The 27,206-nt window shown below is 41.3% G+C and overlaps 1 pseudogene; it reads left to right on the top strand.

Annotated features, from left to right (window-relative positions):
* Positions 1–1,431: 1,431 nt before the first annotated feature.
* The window catches only part of LOC144486536 (Ig heavy chain C region-like), a 36,672-nt pseudogene continuing 10,897 nt past the window's right edge, over positions 1,432–27,206 (top strand).

Genomic DNA, 27,206 nt, shown 5'->3' with positions numbered 1-27,206 from the left:
AACATCTGAATCCCTATCCTCCAGTCCTTTAGATACGCAGGCCAGAATTCCGTTGGCGTGCTTGACTACTTTCTGTATCAGTTCGTGGCATTTTAAGAAGCTATGCACCCGAACACCCAAATCTCTCTGAGCATCCACTAAATTTAACTTGTGCCTTCTAAAAAAAGCTTAATCTATCATTTGGATATTTGACTTTTTGTGCCATTATTTTAGCCGTTATGAATATTGTAAATAATTGAGGCCCCAAGACAGATTCCTGCGGCACACCGCTTAACCTGCATTATTCAGCAACGTACATCTATAGTTCATTGCACCTTAAGTTTGGGCAACTTCCGCAGAAGGGGATGTGGTATTATATTTATGGGTGTGAATTCTTTATGCATTAATATCATAGATCATACCTGACAGCGATATTTTTACAGTAACTGTAAAAGATGGAATTGAAATCTTGATGGTTTATATTACATGAAGCAGGCACTGCCTCAATAAATGTTACACTGGACCCTATGCCAATATATATATATATATATATACGTAATGGACCCTGTCTATGATTATAATATATTATATTATATGGCACCCTGTTTAAACTCAGATTGCACCAGTGCATGTCAATGTATACATCACGCAATCACTCTGATCCGTATTGTTACAGGTAGGGACTAACTTTGCAGTTCTGCCACATGCAGTCCTGAATGGTGGTTGACATTTGAAAAAATAACCGCAGCAGGAGCCTCAAATAAAACCCCAATTCTTAATGATGGGGGGTCCCAGCAAAAGGGAAAAGAAACAAGACTGAAACAATTGCTACCATCTTCAGCCAGAAGGGCCGAGAGGATGTATCGTCTCGGTCTCCTCCTGATGCCGCGAGCATCACAGATGCCAGTCTCCCAGGAGGTCAAATCATTCAACATGATATCATGGAGCATAAGAACAGGAGTGGACCATTCGGCCCCTGGAGCCCATTCCACCATGCAATCTGAACATGATTGATCTGTGGCCTAACCCTGTGCTGAAGGCGTTGGACACTGCAAAGTTTATGGGTCCTGACAATATTTCAGGTATAATAATAATGATTTGTGCTCTGGAGCTTGCTGCGCCCCAGCCAATCTATTCAAGTATATACATCACGATCACATACATAACATTGTGGAAATTTGGCAGACATGCCCTGTTCCAAAAGGCAGGACAAATCCAACCCGACCAATTACCGCCCAATGCATCCTCACGCGATCAACGTAATGGGAAGTATGAAGGATCATCCAAATATTAATAATAATATAATAATAACAATACAGCTACAACTGCTACGAAAAATTATTTGCTCAATGATGCTCTGTTTGGATCCCACTGGGAGTACTCAGTTCTAGAATTGATTTAATCTTAGTCCAAATATCGTGGAAATAGCTGATTTACTGATGTGAGGTGAGAATGCCTGCCCTCGACATCAACGCAGCACTTGACCAATCGTGGCATCAAGAAGCCAGAGCAAAGCCGCAGCCAATGGAGATCTGTGGAAAAACATTCCACTGGCTTCAGTCACACCCAATTCAGAGTAAGTTAGCTGTGGTTGTTAAAAACCAATCATCTCAGTCACAGGGCATTGCTGAAGGAACTCCTCAGGATAGAGTTCTCGGCCTAATCTTCACCCTTCAAGGCAAGCTCAGAAGTGGGACGTTCACTGATGATTGCACAATGTTCAGCACATTTACAACTCCTCAGATACTGAAGCAGTCCGTGCCCATAAGCAGCAAGAATTAGAAAACATTCAGGCTTTGGTTGTGAAGTGGCAAATGACATTCACGCCGCCCAAGTGGTAGGCAATGAATGACCTTTTTAAGTAAGAGAGATTCCAAACATCTCTGCTTGTCATTAAATGGAATGACTACAGCTGAATCCCCCACTATCATCATTCTGGGAATTACCATTGATGACAAAGTGAACTGGGACAACCATGTAAATAATATTGTTACAAGAGCAGGTCAGAGACTGGGAATTCTGCGTTGAGTAACTCACCTCCTGACTTCCCAAACCCTGTCCATAACATACAGGGCAACAGTCAGTATTGTGAATTAATATTCTCCACTTTCCTGACGTAAAACCCTGAAGCAACACACAAAAAGTTCAACACCACCAAGTAAAAAGCAGCCGGCTCAATGAACGCCCACCCACCACTTTAAACATTCACTCTCTGCATCACAGATGGACAACTCTGGCAGTGTGAAAGATATACAACTGGTATAGCAGCAACATACTCTTTCAATTGCACCTTCGAAACACATTAACTCTGATACTTAAAAGGACAAGGGCATCAGATGCACGAGAACATAATTACCCTGCAAGTCCCCATAAAACCCACACTTGACTGGGAACTATGTCACTATATTTCAATGTCCATGGATGAAAATCTTGTAACTCCCTTCTTAACTGCACTGTGAGTATATTTACTTCATATGGAATGCAATGGTTCAAGAATAGAGCTCACCGCAACATTCTCAAACGTAAAAAAAGAAGTGGCAACAAATGCTACTTTACCAGTGACACCAAGATTTATTTAAATAATTTTGAACATGTCATATCTCTGCTTATATTCTACTAGCCCCAACCTCCGTTTATTGCAGTAGGCCATGTCTCAATCACATTACAGCGTGTTCTGTCTCTGTTATTTCTCTAGTCGGCTCATTAACAGTTGTTCATAAAAGTGCCAAGGCCCTGTTTACACGAAACTTTCTGAGTTATGACTATTGCTGAACTCAGTCTCAGTTAATATGGGTGGCACTGTGGCACAATGGTTAGCACTGCTGCCTCACAGCGCCAGGGACGTGGGTTCAATTCCCAGCTTGGCTGAGTGACTGTGTGGAGTCTGCACCTTCTCCCTGCGTGGACTTCCTCCCACAGTCCGAAAGACATGCTGGTTAGCTGCACTTTGGCCATGTTAAATTCTTCCTCAGTGTACCTGAGCAGGCACTGGAGGGTGGCGACCAGGAGATTTTCACAGTAACTTTATTGCAGTGTTAATGTGACACCAATAAATTAGAACCATAGAACCCCTACAGTACAGAAGGAGGCCATTCGGCCCATCGAGTCTGTACCGACAACAATCCCATCCAGGCCCTATCCACATATCCCCACATATTTACCTGCTAATCCACCCACTAATCCATCTAATCTACGCATCCTGTGACACTAAGGGGCAATTTAGCTTGGCCAATCAACCTAACCCGCACATCTTTGGACTGTGGGAGGAAACCAGAGCACCTGGAGGAAACCCACGCAGACACGGGGAGAATGTGCAAACTCCGCACAAAAAGTGACCTGAGCGGGGAATCGAACCCAGGTCCCAGGAGCTGTGAAGCAGCAGTGCTAACCACTGTACTACCGTGCCGCCCGAAAAGCTTTAAAGTTTTATATCTGGCAAGAGGTTGTGTCTCAATTCTGACTGCATTTTCGGTGGAAACTAAGCTGGAACAACACCCTTCTTGCGTTACGTGAGTTTCAGTCATAGTCATTGCTCTAATGGTTCATTAGATCAAATAAACTCGATCCTGTTTAGTTAATGCTGCACCAATCCATGTATTTATTTATTTAACACTCTGACCTGTCTCTGTTATTATTGCATCATGTGATCCCTCTAATTTGTGTACTGTCCATATTTCAGTGTGTACCAGTCTAGTTCTCATATTAGTAATTACTACCAATGCACTTGACTCTGTCTCAATTTATATCAGTCTACATTTCGTATCTAATTGCTAATAACACATTAAATTCTGTCTCAGTTGATATCAGTCCAGGTCCTGCATCAGTAATTACTACAAATGCATTTGGCGCTGTCTCAGTTAATATCAGTCCATCCTGTATCAGTAATTGCTTCTAATGCACTATGCTCTGTCTCAGTTAATATCGGTCCAGGTCATTACCAATAATTGACACGAAGACATTAGGCTGTGTCTCAGTTTATATTGCACAAGTTACTGCATCCAGTTAAAATTGCACTCGACACTGTCTCAGTTTTTCTTGTACTATTCGACGTCATTCATATTTTTTAATGTTTCTTTCATGTGATATGGGTGTCTCAGGTAAGGCAAGTATTTCGCCTTTAAGTTCCCACAGGCACTCAGCACGACCTCGTTTCTGTTTTACTGGATCAGGCCTCTGCTTATATTAAAATGGATCCTGTCTCTGTTAATACTCCGCTTGACCAGAACTTAGTTAATATTGCACTGCACCCATTCCCTGTTTATATGATATTTGTTCCTGAATCTGTCTATATTTCACGAGACCAGGCCACTGTTATTAATGCACTGGATTATGCCCCTGTTTGAATTATGGCCGCATTACTCTACGGTTCTGTGAGATGGAGAGGTAATATCATACATAACAATGCTGGGCTAAAAACATCTGTATTTAGCAGGATCCTGAAACGGAAAGTATTGGATCGACAGACTATGCTGCGCAGGGTTTGATATCCATTTTCAATGCAGTTAACAGAATTATATTTCAGGTATCACTTCGTCTTTTCCAATGCCCAAGACTAGTCTCCATTCTACAGAGATGTATCTGTAGGAGGATGCAGAGAATTGTGTTCCCCCAGCCAATTTTCACATGATTGGGCATTGTCGAGTGCAGTAATAACAGTCCGTGCCAAATATAAAATGACCATGGACAGAGTCAATTGCAGAACTGATACTGCATCTGGTTTAGTACAGAGGCCGGTCATCACCAATAAAAGCAGAGTTACTGTCGAACTAACATAAGCAGAGACATGGTGACGTGCAGCATAAACGCAGAGCACGTCCAGTGTAATATGAACAGAGACAGAATTTTCTTTAATAAAAACCGACACCGAGATTAGTTAATTTAACCTAAGCAGAGACAGGGTCACAGACGAGTGCAATATAGGAAGAGGGCCTAGCATCCCAGCAAACATTCCAAGGGCAGGTGTATCATGGGGTTAGGTACCGAATGAAAAACTCCCTCCACATTGCAACATTAAACACTCCCAAGGCAGGTGTAGCTCGGAGTAAATACAAAGTGGAACTCCATCTACGCGGTCCCAATCAATCATTCCCAGAAACTGTAGACTGTTTAGAATCAGCAAAACTTTCTCTACACTGTCCATTCAAACAATTGGTTAGCAGGGACAGGACGGGTTAGATACAGGGAATAGTCAAGATACATTTGGGAGTAAAGCTCCCTCTATATATTCCAATTAATTGAATTAGATCCGTTTTGTTAGAAGCCTATGAACAGGGCTGAGAGAATACATAGTTGGAGTGTGACATGATGTTGTTGAGTAAAGACAATGATCCATCGTGGACAAGACACGACACAGAATCAGACAGGAGAATGACACAGAGAGATAAAGCACAGGAAATCGCCACATATATATTTGCCGTGTCACTGTATTTCGAGATTAGAGGGAATCTTTTCTAATTTTGAACATAGATATGATGTTGGCTCTTTTTGCGCATATAACTGATGAAGAAAAAATTGCCCAAAAACAATCACGACTGGAATCGATTAATTTATTTGCACGTTTGCCTCTATTTCTGTGTTGTGTTGGTGGAGAAATACTTGTTGATTTTTGTCAATCAATAAATCTAATCTGGGATTTCTATCTATGTGTTTATTTGTATAAACACCTTACTGCTTGCAATGAAGTGTTCATGGCAGAAAAAAACAGATAAACAGTCACTTATTGATTAGTTTGAACTCAAAATAGCAGTTTATTTTAAGTATATTGACAGTTGGTTCAAAATGAATAGAAGCTTCGTGAATACCCATTGGACCAAATGCTATTTCATTCAAGTAAAAAAAACCTTCTAATCAATAATTTATTCTGAAAGTTCTGATGACACAATAAATAAAATATATTTGAACAGGCTGGTATTCCACTGAATGTCAATGTGATTGAGGTTTAATCTACTCAAATTTGACAAGTTAAAACATCAGGCAGAAGAGTGACTGTAATCACACATTAATCTCAGAGCTTTCAACATGTCAAATTTTGCATTTTATAATGTTAACATTTGGAAAGAACTTGCGTTTTGTTCGTAGAAACCCTACAGTGCAGAAGGAGGCCATTCGGCCCATCGAGCGTGCATCGACAACAATCCCACCCAGGCCCAATCCCCGCAACCCCACATAATTAACCTACACATGCTGGGGCACTAAGGGGCAATTTAGCTTGGCGAATCAACCTAACTCGCACACCATTGGACCGTGGGAGGAAACCGGAGCACCAGAACCCACGCAGACATATGGAGAATTTGAACTCCTGTCCCCGGAGCATTACTTCAAGCTTCTGGAAAACTAGCTTGATAATGATGTTGCTATACTGCTCCTTAGGCTGAAATATCATCATATCTAATAATGGAATAACTAAACATTCAGCACTTGGTCACAGGTTGGATCGTCAGCTCAAGCATCTGTTGTGGGAATTGAAGACATTACCATTTGACTCGAAACTGATATTGATTCCACTGAGAAAAACTGTTAACTGATCACAGTTTGAGTTTTGCCATTATGACATTTAGCAGAGTGCGTCTAAATTCTGAGATCTGTGTCCAACATTACACTGATGCATTTAATTGTCAGAAGCAAGTCTTCACCTAGCCTTGAATCTTATTCTGACACGATGGCAATGCTTAATGGGAATCCGTGTAAAAGTTCCATCAATTCCTAAAATGACATCGGGAAACATGCGAGGCAGAAGGTGGTGTGGAGCTTGACGTTCATCATGCATGAGCTGCACTATCAGAACAGCTGAACGCTGCGTTTGTTTCCCTTCGAACTGAACAATTTATGGGAGATTTAGGACAGAAGTTCAAAACTATGAACGGGAATGTTTTACTGATTAAGAAGAAATTGTTATCCACTGGCAAGCGGGCCAGTATACATAAGACACTGCTTTATTAGTTATCAATTAACTGAACCATACCTCTGATTACATTGCATCAGTCCATACTTCTATTTATGCTGTATCAGCCCCAATATTTAATTATACGACAGTAGGCCCTGTCTCTATACTGCATCCAGTCGTTTCTCTTGTTATGTTACACGAGCCATCTCTCTATTTATGCTACATTAAGTCCTCTCAATTAGTATTGGAGTAGACCACGGATCTGATTATATTACATCGGATCCCATCTCTTTTTATATTACACAGGATTTGTCTCTTTGCATCACACCACAGCCTGTCTCTGTTAATCCAACATGCGACTATGAATATGTTGCCTGTCGAGATATTATCAATCACGATACATATGGGCGTGCATGTCCGATACCAGTCATTCTTGTTTGGAAGAGTAGGTTTATTTTGTGCTAATATCGCTAAGTAGCCATGAGAAACAAGATACTGCGGATGCATGGGATCTAAAAAAAGAAATGCCAGAAACACTCAGCAGATCAATCATCATAAGTGGAGTGGTATTAGTGTACTTGTCCAATTCTTTCTCTCTCTCTCCTTCCTCAACACCGCAGTCCCTCCTCTCGGATTCATAACATTATCATGTATCGTTACTATTGAATTAGGCTATGATTCCGTGGAAGCTATGGTTGACCATTTTTAAAATTTCTTTCCAGAGTAGGACCATGCATATGCGTATATTTCACTAAACATTGAGTTCAGATTTATCACGCTGTACTTCCTTCAGTTATCACTGCATTTAACCATGTAATACTTTTTCTTGCACAGGAGTTGTCTCAGTTCTGACTGTACTAGACCATGTCTCCTTTTATTTTACTTTCAGCACTGTATCTGTATATATAACGCAATCTGAAGCTTAATTTATTAATGCAGTGGACCTTGCTTCTATAAGGGCTACAATTAACCCTGTCTCAGTTATTACTCTACTTGACAATGTTCACTGCAATAACACATTGGTGCAGTCTTGCACAGTAATGCACTAGGCCATGCCTCTTTATATTCTGCATTTGACTCATTTGAATCATTGTTGCAAGTTGTATCAGTTTACATTACATTATATGCCGCTTCATTTATTAATACCTGAAGACATGCCATGGTAAATGCTACAAATCAGCATTTCTGAGCTGTTGTTGCTTAGTCAAGAGTCCACTTACGTTACATTTGGTTCCATCTCAAATATTATTGTGCTCGGCTCCATGTCATGCACTACTGAACGCATCCGTGCGTCACTTTGCATTCCATTGGGTTCTCATAATAATAAAGTAGACACTATTTCAGTAATTGCTTTTCTATAAAATGTGTCTGATAGATGGAATGAAAGAAAGAAAGATGGAAAGAAAGAAAGAGAAGAATAGATGGATATTAACTTAAAAATGCAATATAATTGTGTGGATGAAAGGGGTTCGTCTTGTTAATAACGATTAGGTGTTGCGTATAATATCTAATTGCTCTCGTACTGTGTGCAATATTTTGTTGAAAACTTGGGTCGAGTCTTATAACATCCTCTTGTTCAAAGGAGATTCAGGAACAGAATAAACATATGCCATGTTGCAATACAAATGGACACTAAGGGACAATTCAGCATGGCCACTCCAACTAACCTTTACATCTTTGAACTGTAGGAGGAAAGCGGTAAACCTGGAGGAAACCCACGTACACATGGGGTGAATGTGCAAACTGCACACAAACAGTTACCCAAGGCCGAAATGGAACCTGTGTCCGAAACTCTGTGAGGTACCAGTGCTAACCGTTGTGTAAATAATTGCAATTGCGTTTAAGCATGTTATGGTAATTTATTAAGTATTTACTTGCACATTCTATGCCTCAGTCAATATCTAAAGTTAATGAACTGCCCTGGACGCTTTTTAATGTGATGCACAGCTGGCCATTCCGCTGCTAAGGCAATGCATCTTTCAAATGACTCACTGAACTTCTCTCCTATCCTTCTCTGTCTCAGATTGTACCTAAATCAGATAATTCCTCTTCACTCTGTCAGTCTCCATTAATTCACTTACACAGGTACCTAGGAGCCGCACCTGGCTACTAGTTGAAAAAAAATGTTCATTTCTTTTGCTTAAGGCACCTTGTGACTGAAAGGATAAAGCATAACAAACTCATCAGAGGAAAATTCAGTGCCGGAAACAGACCAGTTCACTCACTTAATCTCTCTCCTCGATTTCCCTCACACAACACCTAAAACACTTAAAGTTTCTATTTTAGAACACCTCTGGGGGAAACAATGTTGCTTTAATTTTCCCTCTTTTCACTCAGTGATAATCTTCGGTCCATCTTCACTTCAATTAATCTATTTAAACCCCAAATATGATCATTTTCTTGATTCACTAAAATGGGAATGGAGGTAAATGCAATGTTCAGACCGGCAGCAATCTGTGTGGTTGTTCTTGATGCTTTCTGAGTGAGTTCACCCTCACAGACAGGAAGACTGTTCACGGTGATAACATCAAACTGGCCCTGGTTGTTTCATTCTCAGGTAACACAACTTCCTGTTTCTTGCTGCCGGTTCCAAACCGCACATCTCACTTCTGAGCAGAAAATAAATCCAGGGACCACAATCTAGTGAGAACATCTGTCAGTGCGGCCTATATCTGTCCATAGAATCAGGCAGAGTCAGACAGATCACATTGTGGGGAAATGTACAAATGAGTCTGTTGTGATCTGTTCAGAGTTTCCATTCGGGGACATAACTGGATGGTCAATGGATCAGTCACTGAGCTCTCCCGGGTTCCGTGAAGGAAGGAAATGATAGTTGTTATCTTTCATTGTTTGATCATTTTCTCTCCATCTGCTATTTATTTTTTGTTCCTCAGCTTTTATCTGTCAGCACCCCGTTTTCCTTTCTCCTAATTCTCCCGGCGTCTCTCTCTCTATCTCCTTGCCAGTCTTTTGAACACTTTCATTAATGTTCATAATCATGAAGTTGTGAGTGGGTTAATTAAAGAGAGAATCTTTCAACTGGGAGGACGGTCAGCAACCAATGGGCACAAATTTATTTTATTGAGCAGGGAGACAGAAATATAATTGTTTACTTTTACACAAGAGTTGTTATGAACTGGAATGAACAGCTTGAAAGGGTGATCGAATCAGATTTCACAGTAACTTTGGAAAATAAATTAGATATATCCTTCATGGGGTTAAAATTTGAAGGATTTTCGAGAATGGGACCATTTTAATGGTTCATTTTAATCATTGTCCAAGTATGCTTTTTGTGTCTCTCCCTGTCCTTCATTGAGACTGAATAAAATGCAATGTTTTTACAGCTGTCATCTTGTGCTAATCTTATCTTTTGACAGCACTTGTGTGTGTGTGTGTGTGTGTGTGAATAATTGCCTGGAACCATTCCGAAATGCAATTCTATCTACAAGCCATCACTTTGAACAAATTAGCATTGGATCGAACTTGTTTATGAAAAACACATTTGCCATTACCATTTATTGCACTGTTCTTTTTCCTCCGATGAGGTTTTCATATTTCGTATTTTCAGTCATCACATGTCCTAATTCTGTCCATAAATGTGGAACAGTTTGTAAGAATGAGAAGGAACAGATTATTTTCTGTTCCTCTGACAGATTCACCATTGTTACCTCAGATAACAGAAATTCATGGAGTCCGCCATGATTATCCCCTCTTGGGAATACCAGCTCTTAGTCAGATGGAGTCAGTCACTCCCGAGGTTGTCATTGTGTTTCCAATCCATGCTTACCACACAAATCCCTGCATCACTCGTCATCAAAAAGAAACCTGCGCTTAGGCCCTAGAAATGATTGCTTCCTTATATCAGGTCCCAACCTGACTCCGGGCCCAGCTGTCTCTGTTAGTGATACACTAACCGGCCATTCAAATTATAATGTTCTAATTCTCTATCGTTATTTTTTTGAAACCGTTACCCAATCAGTTGTGAATTAGAACCTGAATCTGGTTTTGTTTTATTTGATGCCTACCGGTTATTATTGGACAATTTACTTTTTCCAAAATGATCACACGCACAAAAAATGTTTATTTAAATCTTATATCATGTCCTGTCTCTCTTATTCTATATACCGCATACATTGGTTCACATGACTCTCCCAGCCAGTTTATGTTATCATTGCACTAGCATATCTGTCTATATTAGATTAGATTATGTGTCTGTTGTTAGTGTATAATTTTTAATCATTGATGGGATGTGGGCATCACTGGTATCTGTTGCCCTTCTCTAATTGCCCTTGACAAAGTGGTGATGATCTTCCACCTTGAACCGCTGCGGTCCATGTTCACCAGATCGTATTTCTGTTTATATCACACAAGGTCTGGTCACTCTCATGATACACCTGAACATAATTCACCTTATTACCTAGATTGTACAACCTACAGACAGTCGAAAATATTTAGGATGGTTACCATCGAACTGGTGAAGTTATCGGTTGAACAGAAATATTGAAACTTCTCTGGACAGCAGCAGATGTTTTAGTCCTTTGCATCGATAGGAATAAGAAGTCTGAGAATTACAGGTGTAATCATTTCCTGTCGGCTATATGTCCAGGGTCATTTTCACCATCATTTTCACAAATCAGCGCACAATTGAGTCTTATATCAGGAATTTCAGTGAGATGCTAAGAAGACCAATTTCCAGTAATCTCGTCATTCGAGATGTGATTTATCCATTTTCCAACAGATCTCTAAAGGCAGAAAAGTCAATGCTGGGAACAAAATAGTCAGACTGAAGTCATTTTGTATACGAGAACACACAACAGAATGGTTGTCAATAAATAGTTACATATTAAATGTTCTTCAGTTGAAATACAAGAACTGTTTGGTGTTCTCATACACTATGGAAGGCAGAGATGGAGTGAAGGTTATCACTGGGAAATCTGAAGGGAAATTGCTAAAAGGAATCATTTCTCCAAAGGCGGTTATTAAAAAATACAATATTTAAAATAAATAAGCACTCAAATGTCTAAGCAAGGACCTAAGATGATATTCCTTAGACATAGATCAACAGAATACCTACAGTTCAGAAAAAGGCCATCTGGCCCACCGATTCTGCATCTTACCCAGGCCCTTCCCTCTGCCCTATCCCCGTTCGCCCCGCACATTTACCATGGCTAATCCGCATACCCTACGAAAAATAACGGGCAATTTTGCATGGCCAATCCATCGAATACAATCTGTTGTAATATAAACGAGGGACAGGTTTTGTGCAGTAATACAGAGACAGGGCTCGAGTGCACCAATTATTCATACAGCACCTGCACTAATATGAATACAGCAGGCGCCCAGTTCAGTCATTACTGAAAGCGGGTACAGCGTATTACTAACCAGCGTGGTGTTTTCTCATGTAAACAGAGACATGCAATCCGCAGTTTTAACAAAGACAAGGTCTATTCTAATATAAGCAGAGACAATGTGCACTGTAATTTAAACTGAGACAGATTCTAGCGTAATGCAAACTCACATCGGCACTATCAGAATATAAGGACACGATCTCGTGTGGCCGAGTGGAATAAAAAGTGAGGCAATGCAGAGTAAAGCAATAATTGAGAAAGGATAACATGTAAAATGAACAGCGGTATTGTTTGGCACAGTAATATAGGAGAGAGCATCTAGTGCAATAAAACTGTCACCGGGCCTAGTGCAATTTTGACGAATTCTGGGCATTGTATAACATAGGGCACACGGAGTTGGGGGTAGTGTGTTAAAGTGGATTGGGGACTGGCTATCCGACAGGAAGCAAAGAGTCGGAATAAATGGGTGTTTTTCCGGTTGGAGGAAGGTAACTAGTGGCGTGCCGCAGGGATCGGTACTCGGGCCGCAGCTGTTTACCATTTATATAGATGATCTGGAGGAGGGGACGGAGTGTAGGGTAACGAAGTTTGCAGACGACACAAAGATAAGTGGAAAAGTGAATCGTGTGGAGGACGGAGAAGATCTGCAGAGAGATTTGGACAGGCTGAGTGAGTGGGCGAGGATATGGCAAATGGAGTATAACGTTGAGAAATGCGAGGTTATACACTTTGGAGGAAATAATAACAAATGGGATTACTATCTCAATGGAAACAAATTAAAACATGCTACCGTGCAAAGGGACCTGGGGGTCCTTGTGCATGAGACGCAAAAGCCCAGTCTGCAGGTACAACAGGTGATCAAGAAGGCAAATGGGATGTTGGCCTATATTGCGAGGGGGATAGAATATAAAAGCAGGGATGTCTTGATGCACCTGTACAGGGCATTGGTGAGGCCGCAGCTGGAATACTGTGTGCAGTATTGGTCCCCTTATAGGAGGAAGGATATATTGGCATTGGAGGGAGTGCAGAGAAGGTTCACCAGGTTGATACCGGAGATGAGGGGTTTGGATTATGAGGAGAGGCTGAGGAGATTGGGTTTGTACTCGTTGGAGTTTAGAAGGATGAGGGGGGATCTTATGGAGACTTATAAGATAATGCGGGGGCTGGATAGGGTGGAGGCGGAGAGATTCTTTCCACTTAGTAAGGAAGTTAAAACTAGAGGACACAGCCTGAAAATAAAGGGGGGTCGGTTTAAGACAGAGTTGAGGAGGAACTTCTTCTCCCAGAGGGTGGTGAATCTCTGGAATTCTCTGCCCACTGAGGTGGTGGAGGCTACCTCGCTGAATATGTTTAAAGCGCGGATGGATGGATTCCTGATCGGTAAGGGAATTAAGGGTTATGGGGATCAGGCGGGTAAGTGGTACTGATCCACGTCAGATCAGCCATGATCTTATTGAATGGCGGGGCAGGCTCGAGGGGCTAGATGGCCTACTCCTGCTCCTATTTCTTATGTTCTTATAAACTGAGACAAAGCCGATGCAGTAATATCAAACCAAGGCTTGATAAGCTTTGAGAGGGGCAATTGCAGCAATAAACGAATCATGAAATAGAACAATGATGAGAGACAGGATATTATTCGGTATAAACAGGGCGGTGTACTGGTGCAGCGGTGATTGAGGTGTTGTCGATGTTTCTTTATAGGTGGCAGATTCCAGCAATGTATTAACTGATACAGAGCCTCGTGTAATGCAAACAGTAACATGTTCTGGAGCAGTATCAGGAGAGAGAGGGACTAGTGAAGTAACAACAGAGATATGGAGTATCATGACATGAGCCGAGAATTAATTCTATGCTGCCATAACTGCCAGAATGTGCGCTGTAGTATCAAATGAGGCTTGGCGAATATAGAAACAACTGGGATTTTGCTGAGTACAGAATCAACTGAGAATCATTGTCATATAATCAGAAATATGATTTTGTGTCATATCAATGCGAAGTGATGCATTTTAGTAGAACTCACGTAGGGGGGAGCTATGCGATAAATGGCAGAACCATAAAGGGTGTAGATACGCAGAGGGACCTAGCTGTGCAAGTCCACAGATCCTTGAAGGTGACGGCACAGGTGGAGAAGGTAGTGAAGAAGGCATATGGCATGCTTGCCTTTATAAGACGGGGCATAGAGTATAAAAGTTGGGGTCTGATGATGCGGTTGTACAGAACGTTGGTTCGGCCGCATTTGGAATACTGCACCCAGTTCTGGTCGCCACACTACCAGAAGGACGTGGAGGCTTTGGAGAGAGTGCAGAGGAGGTTTACCAGGATGCTGCCTGGTATGGAGGGGCTTAGTTATGAGGAGAGATTTGGTAAACTGGGGTTGTTCTACAAACAAAGAACAAAGAACAGTACAGCACAGGAAACAGGCCCTTCGGCCCTCCAAGCCTGTGCCGCTCCTTGGTCCAACTAGACCAATCGTTTGTATCCCTCCATTCCCAGCCTGCTCATGTGACTATCCAGGTAAGTCTTAAACGATGTCAGCGTGCCTGCCTCCACCACCCTACTTGGCAGCGCATTCCAGGCCCCCACCACCCTCTGTGTAAAAAACGTCCCTCTGATGTCTGAGTTATACTTCGCCCCTCTCAGCTTGAGCCCGTGACCCCTCGTGATCGTCACCTCCGACCTGGGAAAAAGCTTCCCACTGTTCACCCTATCTATACCCTTCATAATCTTGTATACCTCTATTAGATCTCCCTTCATTCTCCGTCTTTCCAAGGAGAACAACCCCAGTCTACCCAATCTCTCCTCATAGCTAAGACCCTCCATACCAGGCAACATCCTGGTAAACCTTCTCTGCACTCTCTCCAATGCCTCTACATCCTTCTGGTAGTGCGGCGACCAGAACTGGACGCAGTACTCCAAATGCGGCCTAACCAGCGTTCTATACAGCTGCATCATCAGACTCCAGCTTTTATACTCTATACCCCGTCCTATAAAGGCAAGCATACCATATGCCTTCTTCACCACCTTCTCCACCTGTGTTGCCACCTTCAAGGATTCGTGGACTTGCACACCTAGGTCCCTCTGTGTTTCTATACTCCTGATGACTCTGCCGTTTATTGCATAACTCCTCCCTACATTATTTCTTCCAAAATGCATCACTTCGCATTTATCCGGATTAAATTCCATCTGCCACCTCTCACTGGAAAGACGGAGGATGAGGGGTGACCTAATAGAGGTGTATAAAATTATGAAAGGCATAGATAGGGTGAATGGTAGGAAGCTTTTTCCCAGGTCTGTGGTGACGTTCACGAGGGGTCATAGGTTCAAGGTGGGGGGAGGGGGTGTTTAACACGGACATCAGAAGGACGTATTTTACACAGAGGGTGGTGGGGGCCTGGAATGCGCTGCCGGGCAAGGTGGCGGAGGCGGACACACTGGGAACGTTTTAGACTTATCTAGATAGCCACATGAACGGAGTGGGAATGGAGGGATACAAAAGAATGGTCTAGTTTGGACCAGGGAGCGGCGTGGGCTTGGAGGGCCGAAGGGCCTGTTCCTGTGCTGTATTGTTCTTTGTTCTTTGTTTATAAACTGGGTTTAATTTAGGATGGAAAAAAACTGAGTTTATTGCAGCAATAACTGAGGCGATCTCTGCTTCCCGTTGTGCCAAAACTCACGGTTTCACTGCGATCTGCTGGACCACCTTTGCCGTTTCTTATTCTTTCATGTGTTGTATACCCAGCTGGCAAGGTCAGCATATGCTGGCAATCGCTAATACTCTGCATTTATTGGTTTGCTAGACCGTCACAGAAGATAGGTAAGCGCCAAATACGTGTGGGCCTGGAGTCACCTGTCGTCCAACCTGGGAAATCATGGATGGTTTCCTTTTCTGCAGGACATTAGAGAATCTGATATATTTCTTTTCATGGCCACAATTACGGAAACTAGCTTTAAATTCAAAATTGTAATTGCATTTTCAAACCCCACTTTCTGCTGTAATTGGATTTGAATATATACCTTGAGAAAATTGCCTCCCCTCAGAATTACTCTCCCAGTGACGTTACCGCAATGTCACTGTACCCGCCCCCCCCCCCTTCCATATTGATGGAGTACTTACAGCAGAGAAGAAGGCCATTTTGAAGCGTCATGTATGTATTGGTCCTCTAAACGAGCAATTCATCCAATGGCACTCTCTACCCCACAGTCTCGAATTTTGTTCATTTTCAGACAATAATCCAATCTTGAATGATCTTGAAACCATTAATTGGCGCTGCCTGCACCACATTCTCAAGCAGCACATTCCAGATCTGAATCACTCACTGTCCGAAAATGTTTTTCTTTATGTCTCCATGCTTCTTTCGCCAATTAACTTCAACCCGCGCCCTCTGATACAAGATCCTTCTAACATTGAACAGATCCTCTCTGTCTACTCTGTCAAAACCCCTCAGGATTTTGAAGGCCTCAATAGAATCACACCAGCAACTTCCTGTCAAGGAAATCAGTCCAAACGTCACCAATATATTTTCGTAACTGAAGTTTCTGATCTCTGGAACTTATCTCGTATTTTTCCCCTGCATCTAGCTTTACATTTCTCTTTACGTTTGTTGCCCAGAATTGGACGCATTTTTTCAGTTGACTATTTTCCAGTGCTTTCTACAAACTTAGCACAACTTCCTTGCTTTGGTATTCTTTTCCCCAAAGGACAAAGACTGTTAACTATTTTATTTTCCGGTGTCTCAACCTGTCTTCCACCAAGAATGATTTATACACATATTCACGCAGGTCCCTCGGCGTTTTACCGCCAATTTCGTAGCGTTTTCATCATTTCCCCTTGTCTCTTCACATTCTGCTTAACAAAACTAATCATGAAATTTACGTGCAATAAATTAAATCTCCCAATTGCACGACAATTCCACCAATTAGTTTTTTTTTCGTTCTGAAGTTCTGCTCGGTCTTCTGATGGTTGGCAATGTTTCCATGTTTTGCATTATACACAGATTTTGAAAGTCTGACCTCCATACCAAGCTCTCGGCCATTACTATGCCAGGAAGATCAACGGTCATATAACCTACTCCTGGCACCTTCACTACAAGCTTTGTTCCAGTCCGAAAAACAGCTACGAGTTGTTTCCTGGCACTCAGCCAATTTCCCATCCCTGTTGTTCCTGTTCATTTTATTCTCTGAGCTCCATATTTATTCACAAAGCTGTGGTGCAGCACCGTATCACATGACCTTTGGACGCCCATTAAGAGAAATACTCTCAAAAACCATCTCTGTTACTCAGCATAAAACTCAAGCACGTTAATTCAGCACGATTTGACCTGAACAAATGCATTCTGGCTGAATTTGTCAAAAACAATTAAGTGGGATGAGTTCTGCACTGATGAAGGGAATGAAGACATGGATGCTAAATCTGCTGACGACACACATATAGATCGTAAAATTGGGCTTTGGCGAGGGCATTGGGCATATCTCTAATATTGTGTTCTTATCTTGAGAAAGATGTTAATACGGTGGAAAAGGTTCGGAGGAGTTTTACTAAACTATTACCAGCTGTGAGCGGGTTATCTTATGATAAAAGTATGGTGATCGTAGGTCTGTGTCCGCGAGAGTTTCGAAGAGTAACCGGCAACTTGACTGAAACATTCAAAACCCTACGGGTATTAACAATGTGGATGTGGAGCGAATGTTTCCTCTTGTCCAGTGTTGTAAGTATACTGGATATATCTCGGGGTGTATATATCTGGGCTCTTGGTTCTGCGTCTGTTTCCAATGCTGTTGCATTGGCCACTGGAGGGCGCTCTCTGGTCACTTATAAAACTTTAACCTGGTGTTGTTAAACTTCTTACTGCACTTATAAAACATCATGGTACCGTTCTGCAGAAAGTGACTATTTGCCGATATGAAAATGGGCGAAGAAAATAAATCTCATCCAATCACATTACATCCTCCTGGTTCTTTTGATTCAGCATTTCTGATTTTACAGGAGGCTTTTGAGGCCGAGGTCAGAGCAAAAATAATATGACGGTAACATCGAGATTCGGATAATGTTCAGCAGCAAACTGAAATCATGCAGACTTCCCTCACCTTACATGAGAAAGCTTAATGAATGCTTACGCCCGCTTTCGGCCCAGGGACCTTTCGCGTGTTCGGCGAACGTGATAACCACTGCACTGCAGAAACAAGTAATAGCATAGCGACGCCAATTGGCCTGACAACAATGTTCAACTCCACTGTGTTGCTGCAGGTTCTCATCGTTCGACTGAGTACCCATGTCACTTAAAAAAGAACACATCCATTACTCTCAACCCGATACCTCAACTTACCTTGTACTTCAAAAGTAAAAAGCGTTCGTCCGGAAAATGTCTGAGGTAGCAATGATTTCTGCTCAATCATTCATGCTTCATTTTTATCTTCCTTCGAATAACCTCAGGCAGGTATATCCAATATTTGCCATTATTCAACATTTAATATCAATACATCTCTAAACCTATTATATTATGTTGTGGACAGAACGAGTTGCGAATATGTGTACAAACAATACAAAGATTTATTTCCTGCCATTATGTCCTAAAATACAGCATTTTTGAATTTCCTAAAAACATTTGAGTTAATGTAACATCGAGATTCGCATAAGGTTGCGCAATTGACTTAAATCATGCAGACTTTGCACACCCTCAAGGGTCCACGATGTGGAGATGCCGGTGTTGGATTGGGTTAGGCATAGAAAGACGTCTCACAGCACCAGGTTAAAATCCAACTAGCTTATTTGGTAGCACAAGCTTTCAGAAAGATCCAACAGTGTTCCTGCCCAGTTTCGAACCGGGGACGTTTTGCACGTGAGGTGAACGTGATGACCACTACACCACAGAAACAGATGGCTGGCGACATGTTACAGCTAATCTGCCTGTCTGCAATGTTCAACTGCGCTATGTTGCTGTAGGTTCCAATGTTTAGACTGAGAGCCCACGTCACTTAATTCAAGAGGAAAACCGTTAATTTCGAACTGATTTCTCAACTTATCTTGATCTTCAAAATGTAAAAGCGGTCGTCTGTCAAATATCTAAGGGAGCAATGATTTCTGCCCATTCATTAATGCATCATTCTCATCTTCCTTCGAATAATCTCAATCTATTGTACTCAGTATTTGTTTCGTTATTCAATATTTGATATCAATAAGGTATTAGAAGGTAGAGATATGTTCCTAGAAGGTATGGATGCGTTCGGCAGAACTTGTGGGGCCGAAGGGCCTGTTTGTGCTGTAGTTTTTCTATGTTTCTTTCTAATAACACATAGTGAGGACATATTTAACACATATGTCCTCATTATGAATTGAATATCTCTGAAAATGAATATCACTGAATTGCAAACATAACTGACCAACAAAAGGAATCGAGTCACCGGGTAATACAGATCCCATGGTGCTTATTTGACATCGACCATCGTCAGCATTTAAACAAAGTCAACTATTTTTAAATGGAAGCGATTGAAGCGTTATCTGTTAGTTATACTTGAGCTTTTTTTATTATGGGTGTGAAACAATCAGGCGCATAAATTCCGTCCATCTACCGGAAAGTCCAGTTGATCCACACTGAGCCTCGATTTTCTCATCTGTTCGGGTTGTTTTTCCTATTGTTATAAAGAACGATTTTTAAAAAACATTCTCGTAGGAAATGTGCGCAATTTCCTCTAGTTCAATTACAGTGTCACTTGTGTCTGTCTTTTTGAACACACACTGCAATTAGACAAGTTTCAGGGGGTGATTAACTATATTAATCTGCATTTATAATCCCATTTAATTATGTTGTACACTAAACGAGATACCAATATGTGCACGTCGTCAAAATAGTATCTTTCTTTTTCAAGTCGGTGCGTCAAAAAATTCAGCATTTCTTATTTGACAGAAATCATTTGAGGTCGAGTTCAGTGCAGGGATGATTTGGCTGTAATGTCTTGGTTCGGATAATGTTTAGTAACGAACTGAAATCATACAGATTTCCCCCATCTTTCATGAGAAAGTTTAATGAACGTTTCTGCCCGATTCCGCACCGGGAAACTTTCACGTGTTAGACGAAAGCGATAACCACAATACAACAGAATCAAGTAACCGCATAATACCGCCAATTGGCCTGACTACAATGTTCAACTCCACTGCGTCGCTGCAGGTTCTCATGGTTAGATTGAGAGTCCATGTCACTTAATACAAGAACACATCCGTTACTTTCAATTTGATATCTCAACTTATCTTGTACTTCATAATTAAAGACCGTTCGTCCGGCAAATGTCTAAGGGTGCAATGATTTCTGCTCAATCATTAATGCATCATTCTCATCTTCGGTAGAATAATTTCAAACAGTTGTATCCAGTATTTGTTGTTGTTCAACAGTTAATATGAATACAGATGTTCACTCTCAACTGAATATTTTTGAAATATACAACATTGAACTGCAAACATGACTGTGCAACAAAATAAATCGAGTCACTGGGTAATGCACATCCCATGGTGCTTATATGATTTTGACCACAGTCATCTTTAAAACAAAATCAAATATTTTTCAAGGGAAGAGATTTATGAATGATCTGTTTGTTATACTTGGTCTCTCTTTATTCTGTGTGTGAAACATTCTGGCGCGGAAATCTCGTTCATCAAGAGGAAGTCCAGCAGGTCCGCATTGATTTTCGATTTCCTGATCTGTCTGAGTGGCTTTTCCTGTTTCTTTATCGTGTCGAACAATTCTGAAAAAATGCTTCTGGGAAATGTGCGCCATTTCCTCTAGTTCAGTTGCAGTTTCACTTGTGCCTGTCTTTATGAGCACGCAATTAGGTACATTTCAGATGGTGAAGAAATATATTTGTCTGCATCTATAAGCACATTAAATTCTGTTGTGGAATGAACTAGTTGCGAATATGTGTACAAACATTACAAACTTTTATTTAGTGTCATTGTGTCCTAAAATTCAGCGTTTCTGATTTTCCGAAAGCATTTGAGTTGATGTAACATCGAGATTCGTGTAATGTTGAGCAATTAACTTAAATCACACAGACTTCTCGCACCCTTAATGAGAAAGTTCCAACAGCATTCCTGCCTGATTTTAAAACGGGAACTTTTCGTGTGTGAGGCTAACGTGATCATACTACACTGCAGACATAGCTGACAGCACACGGCAGCCAATCGGCCTGTCTGCAGTGTTCAACTGCGCTGTGTTACAATGGTGAGACTGAGAGCCCGTGTCACTGAATTCAAGAAGAAAACCGTTACTTTCAACCTGATTGCTCAACTTAACTTGAACTTCAAAATTGGAAAGCGTTCGTCTGGCAAATATCTAAGGAAGCAATGATTTCTGCTAAATCATTAATGCATCATTCCCACGCTGTTTCCCCGCCCCCCGCTGTTTTCCCTCCCCCGCTCTTCCCCCCCCCCCCCCCACTGTTTCCACCCCCCCCCCCCGCGCTGTCCCCACCCCCCCTCGCTGTTTCCGCCCCCCCCCCCCGCTGTCCCCCCCCTCGCTGTTTCCGCCCCCCCCCCGGCTATTTCCCCCTCCCCCCCGCTGTCCCCTCCCCCCCGCCCTCCCGCTGTTACGAAGTTTAATCTTGATGGCATCTGATGGCTGCAGATGGTACAACCTGCAGCACAAGTATTTGAAATATAACCCAAGATTATCAAAGTGTGCTGGAGTTTCAATGTTCATTTGTTGATCGTCCTCTTCTTACTCACAATGCTGACGCTATTATTTCATGTTTCCGATTAGTTAAGCTATTCATACACTCGCTGAACAGGAGAATTTGATGGATTCGGAATCAGACTTTGTTGCAATGTTTCCTCTTTGATTCTGTTTAATTTGTCTGTAGTATTGCGAAATTTCTTCATGAAAATTGTTTCATTTCCTCAGTGATATGATTTGGTGTTTTTTTCTGCTGAGCAGATTGTGCTTCTGGTGACTTTTAAGTAGGATTTGTGAGACGGTTTGGCGCTTCTGCATTGCTTCTGCATTGTTTAAACTCGGTGCCATTGAACAGGTACACGTATTGTGCTTGAATTCAGTCTACCCGCTTAAAACTACTTGGGCATGATTGTCGGCAGAAGCCAGACAGTCTGCCAGTGCAGCTAAATATATATAAATATATGATAATTGCAGAATAAACTAATTCACGGTTTACGACGCTAGTTCAGACCATAGTTCGCTCTTGCAGCCACAGTTTGGCGTTTCTGAAATGCTGAACCGCGATGGCCGCAGGTTTTACCATCTGCTGTTTTTTTTAAATATATTTGAAATACCTTTGAAATATAACCTAGTATGAATGAAATCCAGCGAAGGTTCAATATTAATTTCTTGGACACATTCCACCTACTCCCAATGTTATTGCCATTATTCGAGGCTCATATTTGCTTCAATAGTTCATACTCGGCTTGTGGGTTTTCTGGATTCGATATTAGAAATGTCCTGCAATGCTATATTTGAATCCGTTCGATGTAGAGTTGACCTGCTTCTCCATGAAACTGGATTCAGTCCTTCAGTGATGTGTTTTGGTGTTTTTTTTCTGCCGAGGAGATGGTGTGTCTGGGTGACTTTGAAGAAGTAGCATTTCTGAAAAAGTTGGTCATTTCTACATTGTTTTGACTCAGTGACACTGACAGCGTACACGTTTTCTGGTTGAATGGAAATAGTCTATGCATTTGAGACACTTTGAAGCACGATTGAAGGTCGAAAACAGGCAGGTTTCGGAAATTAAGAAATAATAAAAATTTACGGGACGTTAAAAAAAGACATTCAAGTGATAATTAGAGATTAAACGAAATTATGATTTAATTCAGAACATAATTGGTTGCTGCAATCACAAACTAATTATTTATCAAGTTGCAAATTGGATAGTTAAAATTGATATAATTTTAATAATTATAACAGCAAATATCACTCGAAATTAGTCAAATATTATTTTATATTAATTTTATTAATCATCAATCGTTTTTCACAATTATGGACTGTTGTGCACTTAACGTAACCGCAAAGTATCTGGAATGGAAATGCTTTCTGATTAATTGTGTTAGGTGGATTGGCCATGCTAAATTGCCCCTTAGTGTCAGGGGAACCAGCTGGGGTTGATGTCGGTGCAGTTTCGATGGGCCGAATGGCCTCCTTCTGCACTGTAGGATTCTATGATTCTTTGAAACTATTTTAATAATAGCATGTTGGTTCTACAGTCGTGTTCAGTTTCGAAAGATATTTTGAATTAATTGACTTAAATATACGTTTTGCATTGCTGTTTGACAATTTGTGGATCCGGTTATTATATTATTTCTGCACAGCCACAACCATAGAATTCCTGCAATGCCATTTGTAGTTGGATAACAAGATAGTCATCATTTCTCTTATTTTAATCAGTTTTCTGAGAGGTGGAAGTCGCAGACTGTGAAGGAATTGTTCATATGAATTCATTTGAATTGTAGGAAGTTGCCAGCAGCACACGGTTTGTGGTTGACATGTAAATAATTGAAATTCAAATATTTTAATTAAAAATACCATTGTATTGCACTGAATAATAAAACCCTTCCCCCATAACTGCTGCACACGGGGCAGAATTATACGTGGAATAATAAAATAGAAGGCGTGATTATACCTGAGCCCCATGCTTAATTCTTATTAAATAAAATCTCGATTTATTTAGTTCATCATGTCACAGTGTTGCAGAGGAATTGAATATATTGTCCTCGTCCTAATTTGCACTGTTAAATTCGGATATTCTTTATTTAAGCGCAATGTTCGATAACTAAGTTACAGGGATGGTCTTAATTATTAAATCGAGGAAGCAATGTTTTTGGTCTTAGGCCGCAGTGCCGTTACCAAATATAAATTCGAGAGTCTCGCTTTAGCACATGATGTTACAAGGCATTGACGGGTGGCACGGTGGCACAGTTGTTAGCACAGCTGCCTCACACTACCCAGGCTCGATCTTGGCGTCGGTTCAATGTTTGTGTGGAAGTTGCACATCTCCCCGTGTCTGTGTGTGTTTCCTCAAGGTGCTTCCGTTTCCTCCCACGGTGCAAAGATGTGCGGTTTAGGTTGATTGGCCATGCTAAATTGACCCTTCGTGTCAGAGGGAAAAGCAGGGTAAATGTGGTGTTACAGGAATAGGACCTGGGTAGGATTGTTGTCGATGCAGGCTCGATGGGTCGACTGGCTTCCTTCTGCATTGGAGGGACCTTATGGTTCTATGACAGTTAATGCGATGTCAGTTCAGTTGAACATATTTAATATATTGTATTCCGAGAATGGATGGAAGTTAAGTTTCATCAATGTTACGTTGAGATTAAAATAGGGAAGTTGAAGTAAAAGTAAAATTCAAATATTGAAATGTGAGTAAATTGAAGGAAAAGTACCATGCATTTCTGGATATTCCCATCCAAAGTTCATTTTTAACATTCTTTAAAGTTTAATTAAGCCCCAATTAATTAACAAAGTTCCATGAAGAAATAAGTTTTAAGTTATTCAAAACTATTTGATTATAGTGTACAAATCAGTCAACAGGAGAACTAACAGATAATTAGCAATCACTTGCAATATAATATTTGTGGTAACTAGTTCAACATAAATTACCTTCTGCAACAGAGCTGTACACTGGCGTGCAAAATGTTAAAGATTTTATACAATGGATTTTCAAAAGGCATTTGACAAGGTGCCGCACCGAAGACTGCTGCATAAGATTAAGGTGCACGGTATTACGGGTAATGTAGTGGCATGGATAGAGGATTGGTTAACGAACAAAAGGCAAAGAGTGGGCGGAAATGGGTGTTTTTCTGGTTGGCGATCAGTGACTACTGCTGTGCCTCAGGGATCAGTATTGGGAACGCAATTGTTTATGATTTACTTAGATGATTTGGAGTTGGGGACCAAGTGTAGTGTGTCAAAATTCGGAGATGACACTAAGATGAGTGACAGATCAATGTGTGCAGAGGACGCTGAGAGTCTGCGAAGGGATACCGATAATCTAAGTGAGCGGGCGAGGGTCGGCAGATGGAGTACAATGCTGGTAAATGTGAGGCCATCCATTTTGGTAGGAATAATAGCAAAATGGACTATGATTTAAATGGTAAAAAATTGCAGCATGCGGCTATGCAAAGGGTGTCCTTGTGCATGAATCACAAAAAATTGGTTTGCAGGTGCAGCAGGTAATTAAGACAGCAAATTGAATTTTGTCCTTCATTGCTCGAGGGGTGGAGTTTAAAAACAGCGAGGTAATGTTGCAGCTGTATCGGGTGCTGGTGAGCCCACACCTGGAGTACTGTGTACAGTTTTGGTCTCCTTACTTGAGAAAGGGTGTACTGGCACTGGAGGGGGTGCAGAGGAGATTCACTAGGTTGATTTCAGAGTTGGGAGGGTTGGCGTATGAGGAGAGATTGAGGAGACTGGGGCTATACTCATTGGAATTCAGAAGAATGAGGGGAGATCTTATAGAAACATATAAGCTTATGAAGGGATTAGATAAGATAGAAGCAGAGAAGTTGTTTCCACTGGCGTGTGACACTAAAACTAGGGGGCATGGCCTCAAAATAAGGAGGAGCAGATTAAGGACTGAGTTGAGGAGGAACTTCTTCACAGAAAGAGTTGTGAATCTGTGGAATTCCCTGCCCAGTGAAGCAGTTGAGAATATCTCATTGAATGTTTTTTAAGGCAAGGATAGATATATTTTTGAACAGTAAGGGAATTAAGGGTGATGGTGAGCGGGCGGTTAAGTGGAGCTGAGTCCACGAAAAGGTCAGCCATGATCTTATTTAATGGCGGAGCGGGCTCGAGGGGCCAGACGGCCTTCTCCTGCTCGTAGTTCTTATATTCTTACGTTCTTACTTGTATCTAAAATGAATTCAGAAAACAATGCATTTCCTTACTGTGCTCAGCTCGATACGGTGTTATGCTCGGATTATTTTGTTGCCTGTATTTCACTAGGAAATTAGATCAATCAGGTCATTGGTTTTCAATGTCAATGATTCCTAATTTGTTTCTTTTTACCATGTGGCTGAATCTCTATTGCAGACAGTAAACTACACAGAATATGTTGTAATTCACCTGATCATATTCAGAGAAATTACACTTTTCCCCAGTTTTCGAGCTTTGAGACCGAAAGTAAGAGATGGTTCGAAGTCGAAGAGAGTTTTGAAACGCATTTCAGTCTAATTTAAAAGACGCGATTGATATTCTGTTGTAAGTTAAACATTGATCAATCAGAATCAAACAGTTTGAATGAAATTAACAGATTGAACTGATCTATTTGCTGGGAACTCGGTTGTTGCAGCCATGCCTTCTGTTTCTGTGCGTGTGGTCACTGTGCTGGGGCCGGGAATCTTCCTGACTGGTTGTAACTCTTTTGGGTCGCTCTCATGTATTTCAGGGAGTGAAATTTAACTGACGTTTTTGACGTATCTGTGAGGAACGTGAAAGTTTTGCTCATTTTCAGTTGGGCTCCTCAGCCAGATTATGACCATCAGAAAGAACAATACACAACCGCCAAACTTGGTTACTTTTTAACCAGTCATTTCTCGGTTTTGAATGTTCGATGAAGCAATGCAATGAGAGGTTTACTCCAATCTAATCCTTGCTGTAGCATTCAATTGCCTCGTTAATTGTGTAGGGTACAGGGCGAAATTCGTTTGCATTATATTTTTTAATCTCGTCATGGAATTTACAGTCATTGGCTATGCCAATGTTTGTTTTCTGTGCTTAATTATTCCATGATGTACTGTTGATGTGAAAAGTCCTTGTATAGCTGCAAACCATGTGGTGTAGATATACTCACTGGCGCTATTAGGGAGGGAGTTCCCGGCTGTTGGCCCAGAGACAATGAAAAAAAGCCAATGTATGACCAAATACATTGGATGGTGAGTGGCTTGGAGGGGAGCTTGAAAGTGGTTGTGTTCCAAGGCATCTGCTGCCTTTTTCCTTCCAGGTGATGGAGGTTTCGGGATTGGAAGGTGCTGCCGAAGGAGTACTGCTGAATTGCTGCAGTGC

The sequence above is a fragment of the Mustelus asterias genome, unplaced genomic scaffold (assembly GCF_964213995.1).
Source record: "Mustelus asterias unplaced genomic scaffold, sMusAst1.hap1.1 HAP1_SCAFFOLD_382, whole genome shotgun sequence".
In the NCBI taxonomy this organism is placed as follows: Eukaryota; Metazoa; Chordata; class Chondrichthyes; order Carcharhiniformes; family Triakidae; genus Mustelus; species Mustelus asterias.
This window is presented reverse-complemented; position numbering and strand designations above follow the sequence as displayed.